This window comes from Haplochromis burtoni, unplaced genomic scaffold, assembly GCF_018398535.1.
Source record: "Haplochromis burtoni strain Fernald_Lab_line unplaced genomic scaffold, NCSU_Asbu1 Contig_105, whole genome shotgun sequence".
Lineage (NCBI taxonomy): Eukaryota > Metazoa > Chordata > Actinopteri > Cichliformes > Cichlidae > Haplochromis > Haplochromis burtoni.
This window is the reverse complement of record NW_024582466.1, coordinates 1,047,220-1,061,065: the sequence shown is the minus strand read 5'-3', so window position 1 is coordinate 1,061,065 and position 13,846 is coordinate 1,047,220. Positions and strand designations below refer to the sequence as shown.

General features: G+C 41.7%; 1 protein-coding gene across 3 annotated transcripts in view; it reads right to left on the bottom strand.

Annotated features, from left to right (window-relative positions):
- sgcd (sarcoglycan, delta (dystrophin-associated glycoprotein)) overlaps positions 1–13,846 on the bottom strand; it is a 436,191-nt gene that overhangs the window by 260,439 nt on the left and 161,906 nt on the right. The window contains exon 2 of one of the 3 annotated variants that reach the window (XM_005927881.3): positions 8,446–8,507. The exons of 1 other annotated variant lie outside the window; for it this stretch is intronic. The gene's annotated coding sequence lies outside the window, so the exon portion shown is untranslated. Of the gene's footprint in view, positions 1–8,445; positions 11,897–13,846 lie in introns of those variants that run through there. One more of the 3 variants, XM_042223204.1, reaches the window with a different exon arrangement.

Here is a 13,846-nt window from a genome sequence, read left to right as displayed (position 1 = left end):
TTTCTCCTGCCTCACCCATAATATTTCATTTTCCCCTCTCCCCTGTTCTCCCTCTGGTTCTCAGGCTCTCTGTTTTCCTCTCTGTACTTCTGGCACTGCTAACGGGCTTTTCGAAGTGGCCTTCAGAAGCAGCTGGATTGCTGCCGGGAGCCTTTGGAGACCTGCCAGGCCATCATATGCCCCTCTCCACTTTATCCTCCTACGGTTGCCCGTCTGTGTTTCTCCATCTCTACAAATTTTAATCTTTCTTTTTCTTGTATGCATCCATCCATCTATCCATCCTCCTCTTTCTCTTGCAGATAGTGTTTTATCCGTTCTCCTCCCTCTTCCGCATCCTATTTTTCATCTTCCTCCCTCCTCCGACTCTCATCCTCGTTGCTTCTTGTAGAATCTGCAATAAAATCATAATCCAATCTGTGTGGCACATGGTTCTGTCAAAAACTAAATTGGGATTTCATGAAGCTAAACTATCACAGTTCTCCACGCGTTTCTCTTCAATTTAGAAAATCTAATGATTGTGCTTCTATGCAACAGGTGGCCCGGCAGTCTATGTGAGCGCTTTTATGTCCAAGCGTATCTCTTTATTCTGTTATGTAGTTAAGCACAAGGTTTGTTTCCCCCCTTTGGCTCCTTTGGGAAGACTGAATGTTTCTGACCAGAAGACTGTTTTTACCTCATGCTATGTCACAGTAAAAAATATTTTGTATACTTTATATGTTGTACTGCTTTGCTTACTCCGAGCCACTCCTGTACTCAAGTACTTTTGCATGATTCAAAATCAAAATAACCCTTTTAAAGAAGTCATTTAAGCTCCTCTCCTTTTAAGAGTACCTGCCTTTAAAGCAACTTGATTCTGATTTGAAGAGCAGGTGGGCGGGGTTTCTGTGGTGTCTGTGCTCACAGCCAGCCCCGGTCACACAGGGCTGTAGACCGCTCAGTGACCAGTAACCACTGGTTGGTGAGTGGCAGTCACCCTGTGAAACTGGTTGCAAAGAGGTAAAACCTTTTGCGATTTTGCGTTTCGGGTGCTAACAGATTGCACCGGTCACCCTTTGTTTTCATGGCAGATGCCAACTTGCCTCACAAACCTCTCACTAAGCAGAAGCAAAACTGTGAATAAAGAAAAACGAGACCCAAACTGGAAACAGAGCCTGAGGCTGGGTTCACGCCCAGGCTCAGCTTTTACTTTGAAGGGGAACAGTTTCTGGTTTTGGTTTGTGTAATTTTATGTTTCACTCCCTCTCAGTCGCTAGTTAGTGAATGTCTGCAGACGGCTGCAGCAATCACAGCAATCACAAGGTTTTGGGTGCGGTTCGACTTTGCTATCGATGCATCGTCCAGCTACTACCTTCATCTTTTAGGCCTGTATGAGCGAGGTCTCAGAATCTTTACATATCATAATAAATAGCACTTCATTCATTCATAATTGTCCAATTGAACTCCTTATTTATTATAGCTGTTTGCAGATAACTGCTTTAACTATTAGGATAATGATAATAATATATTTGCAGAGCCAGAGTCTGTATCAGTTTTTCTTTTTTTTATTTTGCTGATATTTATCTATTTGTTCTGTTGGTTGGATTCATGTTTTTTTGTCTATTCTCTTCACCGTTTGCTACTTTGAAGGGAACTGGAGAGTGTTAGGACAATATTTCAGTTAAAATTAAATATTTCTAAACATAAGAAGAATAAATGGAACAAAATGGATCCTTTGTGTTTGGACTGTGACCCTCATTTAAAGAGAACACGAATGAACCAACGCCTCAGATTCAGTTTCATTGTTCTCAGAAAATGCAGCGCTTATTCCTGAAGCTCGGATACATTAAAATGAAGTGTTTGTCATTCAGCTGTGATTTCACTATGAGCTTGTTTCATCAAAGAAACAACAATACCCGTTTGATGAAAGGGGCATTCAATTAACTAATAATTTACAAGCGACGGCAAGCTCCAAACAGTCGTATGTCTTTTGTTGCACTGAGAGAACATTATCAAGGCAGAGAAGATTACTCCAATTATATTATCGAAGAAACATCATGAGCTTTGAAACCACAACCTTTAAAATGACAGTCTGCAAAGTAAACTTATTAAAAGTGTTTGATTTAAATATATAGAAACCGTTTTGCTGCTTCTTAACTCTGAGCATTCGGCCACTTTCCCCCAGCGTTACGTGCACTTTATGGAAAAGCTGCAGGACTCATGTCTCATCTCAATTTAAATGAGTTGCTTAAATGGATTCTTGGTTACATGTAAATGTCCTGAAGCTCTTACCTGAGGCAGAGAAGGTTTTTGCTGGCAGAAGTTGTTGGATTTAGCAGAATTAGTGTTCGCACAAAGATACCGATCACGCTGTATAACAATTTCATTTTTATTTCAGATAGACAGGAAACAATTCAATGACTTTAGTAGAATCGAGTAAAAAGCAAAGTCAAAGAAATCTGTGCACATTCATTGTTATCTCTTCAGGTTCCTGTTCACGATTTGCTTCAGATTATTGTCTCGTTATATGAATCAAACTGATGGTGTCATTTTTTGACTCGATTATACTTTGGTCAAGTCGATGACTGCACAGGCCCCGCCTCTGCAAAACATACCCAAATCATCCTCCCCTGTAACTGGACTCACGAACTTTAGCCTTCAACACGCTAACTGAAATGCATCTCTTGGGTTTTTTGCAGTTCCTTCTTGGGGTGATTTTGCAGTGATGTCTACTATTTGTGGCAGTGTATTAACCCACACACCTGAATGCTCCAGACCAGCAAAATGCAAAAAACTCCTTCTTTCACAGAGGTGCTCACACTTGATGATCACTTATTCAGGTGGGTTTTCACCTTATTATTCGCCTGGCTGCAACATACTTTCTGAAATCGTACTGAAGTACAGTTTCCAACCCCAGTGATGTCAGGCGAGGAGCAAAACTAGGAGCACGCTTATCATTTTCCCCCTCAACATTCATCTCGTGGTGCTTCACACTGGGTTTGTAGTGTATGGAGGTGACTGAAGAGAATATTTAGATGAAATGAACTGAACTGTGGTGCCTGTGGGAGAGTCATCTAGTGGCTTCACTGACTGTCCACACACTTACAACTTTATAAAAATCCTGATGAAGGAGATCCAGCTCTAGTACGAGGGGATGAAAAGGATGTTCAGGTGATTTTAAAAAATAAATAAATTACAGCAGCGCCAACTATCTAATCGACCGAATTCACATCAGTTAAAGCTTTTGATTTTTACCTGTAGGGTATCCTACCACAGACAGGCCGAGATTTCTGATAACGGTTACAAATCTTACCTTAAATTAAAAAATATCTGCGCTTGTTTCAATTTGATGATGATGGAAAATTGCTGACAGAAGCCACAGACCTAAAGATTTCACTCTCCCTGCAACATATTCTGGTCTTTCAAGAGCTTTTGGAAACTGAAGGATTGTCACAAAAGAAAAAAAACAATCCACCAAGCTTGTTTACTTGTAGTGAGGGGATAAAAATCATCCATTTGAGGCATCAGGCTGTAACTCATGCACAAGATTGTTGGCAGCTTCGCTTTGAAGCACCAGTTGCAGCACCAAAGTGTTTCCTAATGCAAGATCTGGTAATCAGTGACCTCAACAAGCAATCTGTCAGCCAGTGGCTCGTCTAAAAATGTTTTTCCTCTTTTCTTTTGCCAAATTCACATCAAACCGTTCTCTCTGCTCTCCTGTTTCCTTCACCTTCCCCAGACAGATCTGTTGTCTTACTTTGTGGAGTTTTCTTTGCACAGATCATCATCCAGCCCTTGTTTACGTCATCCCACTGCTGAATCATTAGCATGCTTTCACCAACACCAAACACTACCACGGGCAATAGTTTTGCATCCCTTTGTGGGCTTTTTTAAAATTTTTAGAGCCACAAGTCAGGCACGTAATCCCAGTGTGTTAGAAAAAAATGCATATTCACTGTCAGGATGCTTCTGCAGTGCATGTAAACTGATGAAATATGGAGCAGATCCTTGCTGGAAACATTAAAAGTGCTCAGTCACAAAGCAAAACTGAGACAAAAACATGTGTGCTCCAGGGCATGTGCACACTCGCGCACAAACATAAAGGCGCAGACGTGCAGGCTGAATATTAAATCTTAACGTCTTGTCAATATTTACATCTTTGGGGAGACTCGCGTTTCCGAGTTTCGTGAAAAATAAACCGCTGCTGTGTCCTGCATATCCGCAGTGCATCTCACACATGGAGCAAATATAAATGGCAACACATGGCTTCCATGGCGTCATCGTAGAGACCAAGAGTATTCGTGAACTATCTATTTTAACTACCAATAGATTCTTTTGACATCAAAGTTTGAATAAAGCAGCAGGAAACAGGAAACAAAGCTTTACTGTGACAGTAGCTGTGTTCCAAAACCTAGGCCGCATCCTTCGAAGGACCCGGCCTTCGTGGTCTATGTGGGCCGGGTCCTTCGAAGACTGAGAAGGCCGGAAGTGCGAGGCTTGTGAAATGGGACGGTCTAGCCTTCAGATGTGCATCACCAGCTGTCTCAGCTGTCTCAAACATCTCACACTTCTGTTTCATCAGTTTTCTGTTTGACGATTATTCAGCTGTGTGAAAACTATAACTCTAATCTCAGCTAAACTGATTTACTCAGGAACAAATAAAACACTGAAAAAAAAAACATATCATGTTTAACCTGAGTAGTGAAAGACCGCGGGGGCGTTGAAAACGATGTGCCGGGAGTTCACTGTTCTTGCTGGCTCTAGTGAGCTAACCCCCAGTTAGCTATCGTGCGGGTGGGTAACAGATGTCACCGAAAACGTCGGCGCACTTTTACAAATATGTGATGTCTTGATAAACCGAGTAGATATTTGAAGTTTGCACAACTACATTCTCTCCTGAAAATATCTTAAAAGTTTATTTTGTGACCCAGAAAGAGTAATAAGAGTGATATTCAAACTAAGTAGCTGCCGCCATTGTTGGAAACTAGAATTGGCTGGGCCAAGCTATGAATTCTGGGATATGCTGGGCCATGAAGGATACACCCGACCCATCCTTCAAATTTGGGGAAATGAAGGACGCATTTGTCCGCCGCATTTGGAGCAGCCCTTGAATTGGGACAGCCTTCACCGTCTGGCTGTGACGTAATCGGCCTTCAAATGCAGCCTCCGAAGGATGCAGCCTAGATTTTGGGACACAGCGAAAGTCAATACTGTTGTTTCCTGTTTGGCACTGAAGCGACTGAGGCGGCAGAAATACGGAGCCACAGCTGTTTTACCCAGGTGTCCATGTGCTATATATATCACAGACTGTATATAAAAGATAGACATAGCCACATCATATATTTTTTAAAGATTTATAGATTTTGTATTTGGTTGTGTATTTCTTTATAAATCCAAACATGACCATGATCAGCTAACATTATCACACTCTGTTGACTTGCTGCAATGCATAGACACAGCTACCAGTTAAGTGACAAGAAAATACTGGAATTTAAACTAAAACTATAGCACAGTTTTCTGGAACGGGCTGCACAGTTACATGGAAAGCAGGCTGTATCATCTGTGCTGTATTTGTATTTAAAAAGTGCTGATTCTACAAAGACAGCCAAGAGGTCCAGTCCACTGACTCAGTGTAACTGTGGTTGGTACCTACATGTTAGACAAGTTTAGACAAGACCCTAATAAAGGAAAATGTGTAGATATATACTCAAGTTAAAAAGTTATATAAAAATATCAAAGTGAGCCTGTTCATTTACTGCTCTTGACAGTGCTAACGGCTCCTCTTCCCCTCTTCGTTCACGTCAACTTCTTCTCCCAGATGCTTTGTTGGATTTGCTTAACAGTCATGTTTGGTGCCAAGTTGCCATCTGAGCCACATTACAGTGAACCTTTGGGCTCTCCAGTGTCACCTCATATCATAAAACAAATAAGACCTATTTCTCAGATGAATCTGGAGCCAGGTGCTGATCCCAAACCTGACCTGTGCCCTCAGAATCACACTTAGATGCTGCTCTAAATCCTCACACGGTGCAGTTGACATGCCTGGCAGTGTGTTGTCGTTCCCGGGTAGCCTCTCTGTTTGCTTCTGTGTGATTTCATAAAACCATTTTGTGTTTTCTCGCTTTAGGAAACACGTGTGAAATCAGTCAAACGGTTCTGGCAATATGACAAAATGCGCCAGAGTATAGCCGACTGCTTCTGGCTTTTCTATTCATTTACACCAGCACAACAGAATCAACAGTAAGCAGCGTCTGGCGCCCATCGCAGCCCAAAGCAGATGCTGCGTAGGCCAGAATTCAGGAGAGGCACCTGTGCTTTTCCGCTCCACTTAGCTAAAAAACACTGAATCATCAGTGCTGGAAAGAAATTGAGTGCTTTGCTTTAGTATTGCACTTCATTACTGCACACTGCCATAGTACATTTTGGAAACTTATCTCTAATAATCTAATCCCGGGTATTCACACTCATTCACTCTGAATGGCCCTTATCAGTTGTTATGACTCCTGATAACCTCTTGTTGTACATTCTAGTAGGTTCAGTGAGCAGCTATCGTTGTTCTAATCAGTGACAAACAGAAAGAAACTCAGATGATTGGCAGACCTGTAGAAGTCATGTGCTCATGTTAGGGAGGTCATCAGGACTACTAACATTGCTCTTTAAGAAAAGCTGGAAGATCTGTGGACACTAAATGATGTTATACCAGAGCACTGAGCCTGTTGGCAGCTGTGTGAGGCCACAGACTGGTGATATCTCTGGGAGAGATGACTCATAATGGCCATGCAAAGGTCTGATTATAGAGCGGCAACAGCAAATATGGAAGATATCTGTGTTGAGCTATTACATGCACATGAGGCACTTTTCTAACTGCCATAATAAATAAACTCCACCTGGGGAGCACTTTTACAGAGTGCAGTCACTATCAAGGCATTCAGCTTTGAGCAAACTCACCGAATATTTTTAACAAACTTCTTTTTAATCAGATTGAAAACATTTGAGATGATTTCGGTTCCAGAGTAAAACTAAAACAGCAGGAATAAACACTAAAGTGACACTGAAAGTGTCTGTGGAGAAAACGTGTCTTTAACCTGCAGCCCTCATGATGACCAGCAGGAGTCTGAGAAAATAACCCAACTTCTTACCCAATCTTGGTAATAAGATGAGATTAGTGTATTGACTGAAACAGCAAAAGCAATGATGGCCTTCCACCAGACACTTAAAATATGTCCAAATATTTTGTGCATTAAAACATTTTTCTGACTCAACAGTTCTTAATGCAGCCACTCGCCCATTTCACTGGACAAATTTGCAGCATTTAGTTTTTCAAACCAAGCTTGATTTTTAAATCCTAATAAACAGATGTGACCAATCAGACCGCTGCATTTAGCAGCACGTGTGCTTGTAACTCAAATTGTGCACCAGCACTGAAATCTCATTGAGATGGAAATAGTGAAATAATCCTATTTGAGCTCAGACAAACAACTAGACGGCTCTCCGAAAGTATTCGTCTGCCTCCTCAGACGTGGTTCCGACTGCACTCACGTGAGCTCAAACTCTGACATCGTCAAATATGTACAAAAGTAGTTGTGACTGACCTGCACTGAACTCCTGGATCGAGCTATGCTGCTGCCACTTTGTCGTGAGAACTGGATAAACTCAGGATTCCCGTTTCTTCCTTTTCTTGTTCAGGAACATCAGGATCAGCTCATCGTCGCTTCATGTCGAATTCATTTTTTTCACAAAAACGCAACACGCTCTGTGTGTGTTTATATTACACAGCAAGTTCAGATCTGGTAAATTCTGGATAATTTTGTGTTCGGTGCGTAACGCACTTTAAATGTCCAGAATGACACCAGGTTTCAATCACTGCAAATGCAGTCCATTTACTTTTCTTCTAACTGCTCAGATTAAAGTTGAAAGGTTCTCAAGCCAAGTGTGGTCCCACTGTGGGAAGTGTGAGCATGACAACATCTCTGTGCAACTTTCACTGAAGCATAACAAACTACACTCAGGGTGTTTCCTCCTAATCGTCTTCCAACGCGACCACATTCCACATGATAAATTTGACAAAAACTCCAGTTTTAAAACATCAAGCACTCAAATACTCAGCTTGTCACGCTCTGCATGTCCATCCTTTATATACAGTCTCTGTGGTACCCATCACTAGAGCTACAGTGACTAACATACTGAAGTATTGCCATCATGAACACACCGACTGTTGTCACATACACCACCCCCGGGACTCAGCACTGCTCAAGCACCAAATACACATCATCCATTTCAGAAGAAAGATCCAGACATAAGAGTGCTGGCAGCGCTTTGGCATGTAAGGAAATTCTACTTCATGTTTAGCAGAGAAGTCTCTCTTCCAGCACCGCTGTGACGTTGTACAGATACACTCACACAAGCATGCAGGATAAGAACAAACACACACATAACAACACACATGCAGAAATTGAATCACGCACTCACCTCAGTGTATAAGTGTGCTGATTCTGAGTTTCTGACAGGGTCTGGGGGATTTCTCTAATCACCTGGGATGAGGAGGTAGAAAGATACGGTCAGCAGGTGAAGGATGGGCTGCCTCTAAGCTGATCATCTCATCCCAGACCTATATTATTATTTCCCAAGTTTCTCCAATTAGGGAGTGCTGATGTGGGATCAGTGCACAGATCTCCCACAGTCATCGCTTTCAGTACAGAGAGAAGAAGCACAACCGGGAAGAACCGAGGGACCGGATCAGCAGAATTCCTCAGAAATCCTTCACAAATGAAGCTTCACAAAACTCTGGAGGTCGTTTCGACTCTCCGAGCCCTCATTTCAGCTTAAGTGAACTTTGGCGATTTCATGTTAAATCCCCGCGGTTTAGTCTTTTAGCAACGTAGCAGGTGGCAACAGAATATTAAAAAAGCGATATAGCGATTCATCACCTGCTGTGGCTTCTCTTGATGCTTCCGTATAGACGAAAACATTAGTAAACAAACTTAACCTTGCTTTTTTAATAAGTCCTTCGCCAGCTCTGCTTCTGTTCCTCTGTTTTTAAAAGTGTCAGCAGTTAAACTTTCCTTTGTAGCAAGAAAAAAAACTTATAATAACCTTATAATAGATTGCACCTGTCTGTCAGGTTATCGTGTATCTGAAAATAACAGAGCCGGAAGGTTTTTTTGCACACTGCAGTGGGGTTGATGGGAGAAAAAAGGGTCATAAGTCACTGATTTTCTTCAAAAGCTGAATCAGTGTTTATGATGGATTGCTGTGTTTTGACAGCTGATATTGTGGCATCAAGCAAACACAACACAGCAAATGTGATTAAAACTCACCATCACCCAATCAGAAATATCTTTTAATATTAGACCAAACAAAAAAAGAAAAATTAACACCAATGCTTAGATTGAAAAACTGAGCAGTCACTAATTGCTTGCCTCAAACAAATCAGGGTTTCATAAATGGTGGAGGGAAATGAATCATATATTTACATTTTGTTGTTTTTCTTCCAAAACACAGGAAGTCTGTAATTTGGTCTGTCTGAATTAGTAAAACAAAGCAGATACTTTCATCCATGTTAGGTTAGCCTTCTTAAGATTCATGAAAATATCAAAAATTGCATTAAAATACAATAACAACATGCCAATGATACATAAGGTTTGTTTTAACTGGAAACGAACACCCTGATCTTTTCTTATCCCATCTGTCCTCCCCAACCTCACTCATGATCTCACGGACTTTGTGGCTGAATAAAGCTCGCCTCACTTCCTCCTTTACTTTCATCATAATTGTAAAGACAGTTAGAGAGCACCAACAATATAAAGGTCACAGTCATGGGTCAGACTATGCAGCTTACATAAATGACCGTTGACTTTGTCTCATGGGAAGATGTTTTATACCAAAACATGAGCAGAAGAATACCAGACACGCTCCGACCTAGAACCGGACTAAGAAGTGAGAAAGAACTACTTTCATGAAAGAGCATACGAATAACAGAACCAAAGTCATTTAATTAATATGCATTTCATGCTTTCACATGATATTCCATGCCGTGAAAGATACTTTAAGCACGACTGAACCCAACCATTCCCCTACAACAGTGCAAGTTCACAACAATCATATCAAAGCTTTTTATAGTTCAAGACAGAGGAAACCCAGTGAACAATCCCAGTGATTTGCTATACGGAAGCTTCAGTGGATTATGAACGAGCTTCTGACATGAACAGATCTCCTGGACCAGCAGCGGTCATGCTAGGTTAGCATGCATTAGCTACCGTGGTCTGTTTAGCTACAGCAGCTGTTTGGTTTCCTGCACTATAAAACTGTGCTTTAGCTTCACTGAATGCAGTCTCCAATGTGAGGTAAAGATTACATTAAATGAATACCATCATATATAAACTAATGTAAACATATAAAATAAAAATAGTGCACAAAATGAACAATCTCGCCCTCTGCAGAACTGCTGTACTTTGCAGCACTTTTATCCCCTAAAAGAAATCTAAGAATGACGAGAAAAGGGGAAGAAAAAGCTATTTTTTGAGGAGAAGTTGCTTTACTTTTCTGAACACCTCCTGTCGCTTTACATGATCCCAGTCTGACTTCTTGATGTCGAGATCAGGGCTCTGCGGGAGCTTGATGAATTAATTTTGGTCCAAGAGTCATGCTTGATGGTGTTGCATCAAGAAACAAATCTGATCATGTAGTGCATAAAAACATTTACACAGCGTTCTACATTCACTTGTGCAGTCGCCTTTGTCTCTCGCATTTTTAATTAAAAAAAAATAAAAATGGAGTTTCGAACAGCGAGAGGCGAGTCGTGCATTAAAGTGTACCAGCAGCACTAAGTGTTGGGACTCTGTCGTACGATGATCATGATGATGCATTGAGGTTGAAAAGCTATAAAAATATTCTCCAGCCACAAAATCCAGTGTCAGTGGTGACACACCTGAACTGGATCCTTTAATGGCTCCCTTTTAGACCGGGGAATAAAAATACTGTTTAAGGAATTAGCAGCTCAGCGGAGTGGAGATGTGCAGCATATGGAGGTTTAAAAATGTGGACGAATCAGCAGCTTTTACTTAACAGCAAGTCATGAAAAAGCTTTCAAACTAAGACTCATTGAGTGCGAACATGGTTTGCAACAGTCTCGGTGTGGATATTTGCATATGTGACAGAACCTAAAGTGACACACATAAAGCGCATAAGCTCAGCTGGCTCCGTTTAAAGGAATAAAGGAACACACCAGCACTCACACCACACTCTGCTGCTGCATAATTCCTCACATGTATGTGCACAGGATTTTGCTGGCTATGCTTAGTGAACGTGGGTGCAGGTTGCATAGCCTTCCACGTGGACTTGTGTGTTATATTTGAACCTAATTAGTGGAATTAGTTTCTCACTTTACTATCATGAACAGCATGCACTAAGACTCTAAGAATAGAGAGTAACCTTTTCTAGGCACAAAACTCACCTACTACACTGTAGTAACTTCAGATTTCAAGATAGCCAGTGCAACTTGTGTGGTCATGAATATTCAGACCACTTTGGCCTTTGCAAAGCTCCCCTCGGGGCTTTGAGAAAACCTTGCCAAATTGAAGGAAAAAACATACTACTTGAAGTAGACAATGTGTGGGAGCTTAACACCAATTAAAATCAAGAGCCAGTAAGGAACAAAGCATTGATTTAACCCTTTGTGTCAGGTAAGCAGGCATTAAAGAAGAGAACAACTTCTGTCATGTTTGATTCATTTAATGCATTTAGCAAAAGTATTGCATCGTGTCCATCTAAGAGATGTTGATGCAAGTGGTGGAGTTCATTATTAGGCAGTAAACTAAAATACATCTAGATACCAAAAACTTTAGAAGTGGACAATTCAACAATCTGATACTGTCAAGGCTGCGGCAGCAGTCGTGTGGTGTTGTGAGTAGGGATGGGTACCGGTATTTGGCACCGGTTCTGACATAAACGGTAGTAACCAGACCAAAAAGCAGCGCACATTTCAGTGCTTTATTTTGGTGCTTTTTTTTCCCTGAGATGTGATACACTTCAGATTCTAGCCAATCATTTTACGTTTCCAAGGATAGTAGGCGGGCCCAGGTATGTACGTTCTTTTAGAGCAGAGCTACAGATTAAAAATGACCAAGGCGAAGTGGTCAAAACTCTGGCTGTACTTCACAGCAAAAGATGCAAACTCAGCAGCCTGCAACAAGTGCTTTAAGGTGATACTGTCAAAGGAGGTAACACCTCGAATCTGATGAAACACCCAGCGACGCATAGTGGGGTTTTTTTTTAAAGCCGAGAAATGCACAGTACCTACTGCGGGTGTGGTGCCTATTATCGGTCCCGGAGTTAGCAACATCCCCCAAGAGCCCGAAGAGGAGAGTCCTGGACCCTAGCCCTGCCAGTGTAGCAGAAATGATGAGGATGATGATGGCAGCAGCAGCCGTTCTTCTCTGGTGAGTAGCTCTCTGGGCTCTCTGTCCTGGTCGTTGTGTCCCTGGGCAAGACACTTTGCCCTACTTGCCTACTGGTGTTGGCCAGAGGGGCCGATGGCGCGATATGGCAGCCTTGCTTCTGTCAGTCTGCCCCAGGGCAGCTGTGGCTACACCTGTAGCTGCCTCCACCAGTGTGTGAATGTGAGAGTGAATGAATAGTGGATTGTAAAGCGCTTTGGGTGCCTTGAAAAGCGCTATATAAATCCAATCCATTATTATTATTATTATTATTAATGTTGTTCATGTGTAAGCTAACCACGTTATTACATTAATGCATGTAAGGTGAACTAGCAAACACCGTCGTAGTTACATGCAGCTGTCTTCTTGTTTGATGGCAGATACTCCCTTCACCCTGGCCAAAAAGGCTAAAATGACCAAAGAAAAAGAGGAAAACAGCTAAACATGAGAGGTTTTTGGACAAAGTTTGTGTTTTTTCCATTGTTTAAGCACTGCTTCCAGCCAAGAGTGATACCATATATGCCCTATAGCTGCAGAAAAGGCTAACATTGTTATCTTTTTACAAAAAAAACAGCTGAACATGAGAGGTTTTTGGACAAAGTTTGTGTTCTCCATTATTTAAGCACCGGTTCGAGCACCGTTTAAGCACCGGCACCGTTTCAAAAGTACCGGTTCGGCACCAGTATCAGATAAAACCTAAACGATACCCATCCCTACTTGTGAGGAATGACCCAAAATGCTGGCACTGGATGCTATGCAAGTGAGCTTTGTTGCAGAAGGTGAAGACAACAAAAGCGAAGGCAGAACTAAAACACAACCTACACTCGGAAAAACTAAAGAACAAACCGGAAACCATACAAAAACAGGATGAAGAGCTGAAATGGCACGGAGAATGTTGGGCAGAGATTACACCAGGTTACACAGACAAATTGACAAGGAACACAGGCGAAAACACACAAGGTAACGAGCGAATGACACCATCTGATCTGGAGAACGCAACATCGTCTGTCAAACATGGTGGAGGCAGTGTTATGGTTTGGGAATATTTGACTCTCAATAGAACAGAGTCATTAGTGTTTATTGATCGTGCGATTGCTGATAGAAGTAGCAGGGTTAACAGTACAGTGTACAAGACTATACCCTCTGCTCAAACTCAGCCAGTGTCTGCAAAATTGGTCCTATAGCACAAACTGATTATGAGTTTCTCGAGGCAAAATAATGGGATATTCTTCAATGGCCAACTCAGTCACCTGATCTCAACCCAATAGAGACTATTCTTCAATCCCGGAAGACAAAACTGGGAGACTCACAAACAAACAACAAACGAAGGCAGACTAAATATAAAAAAAGTGATACTTTGTTAAACCTCTTGAATTAAAGCTGGGAGTCTCGTCTTGATAGTTTCATTTTAAAATCCACTGTGGCAGTGAACTGAA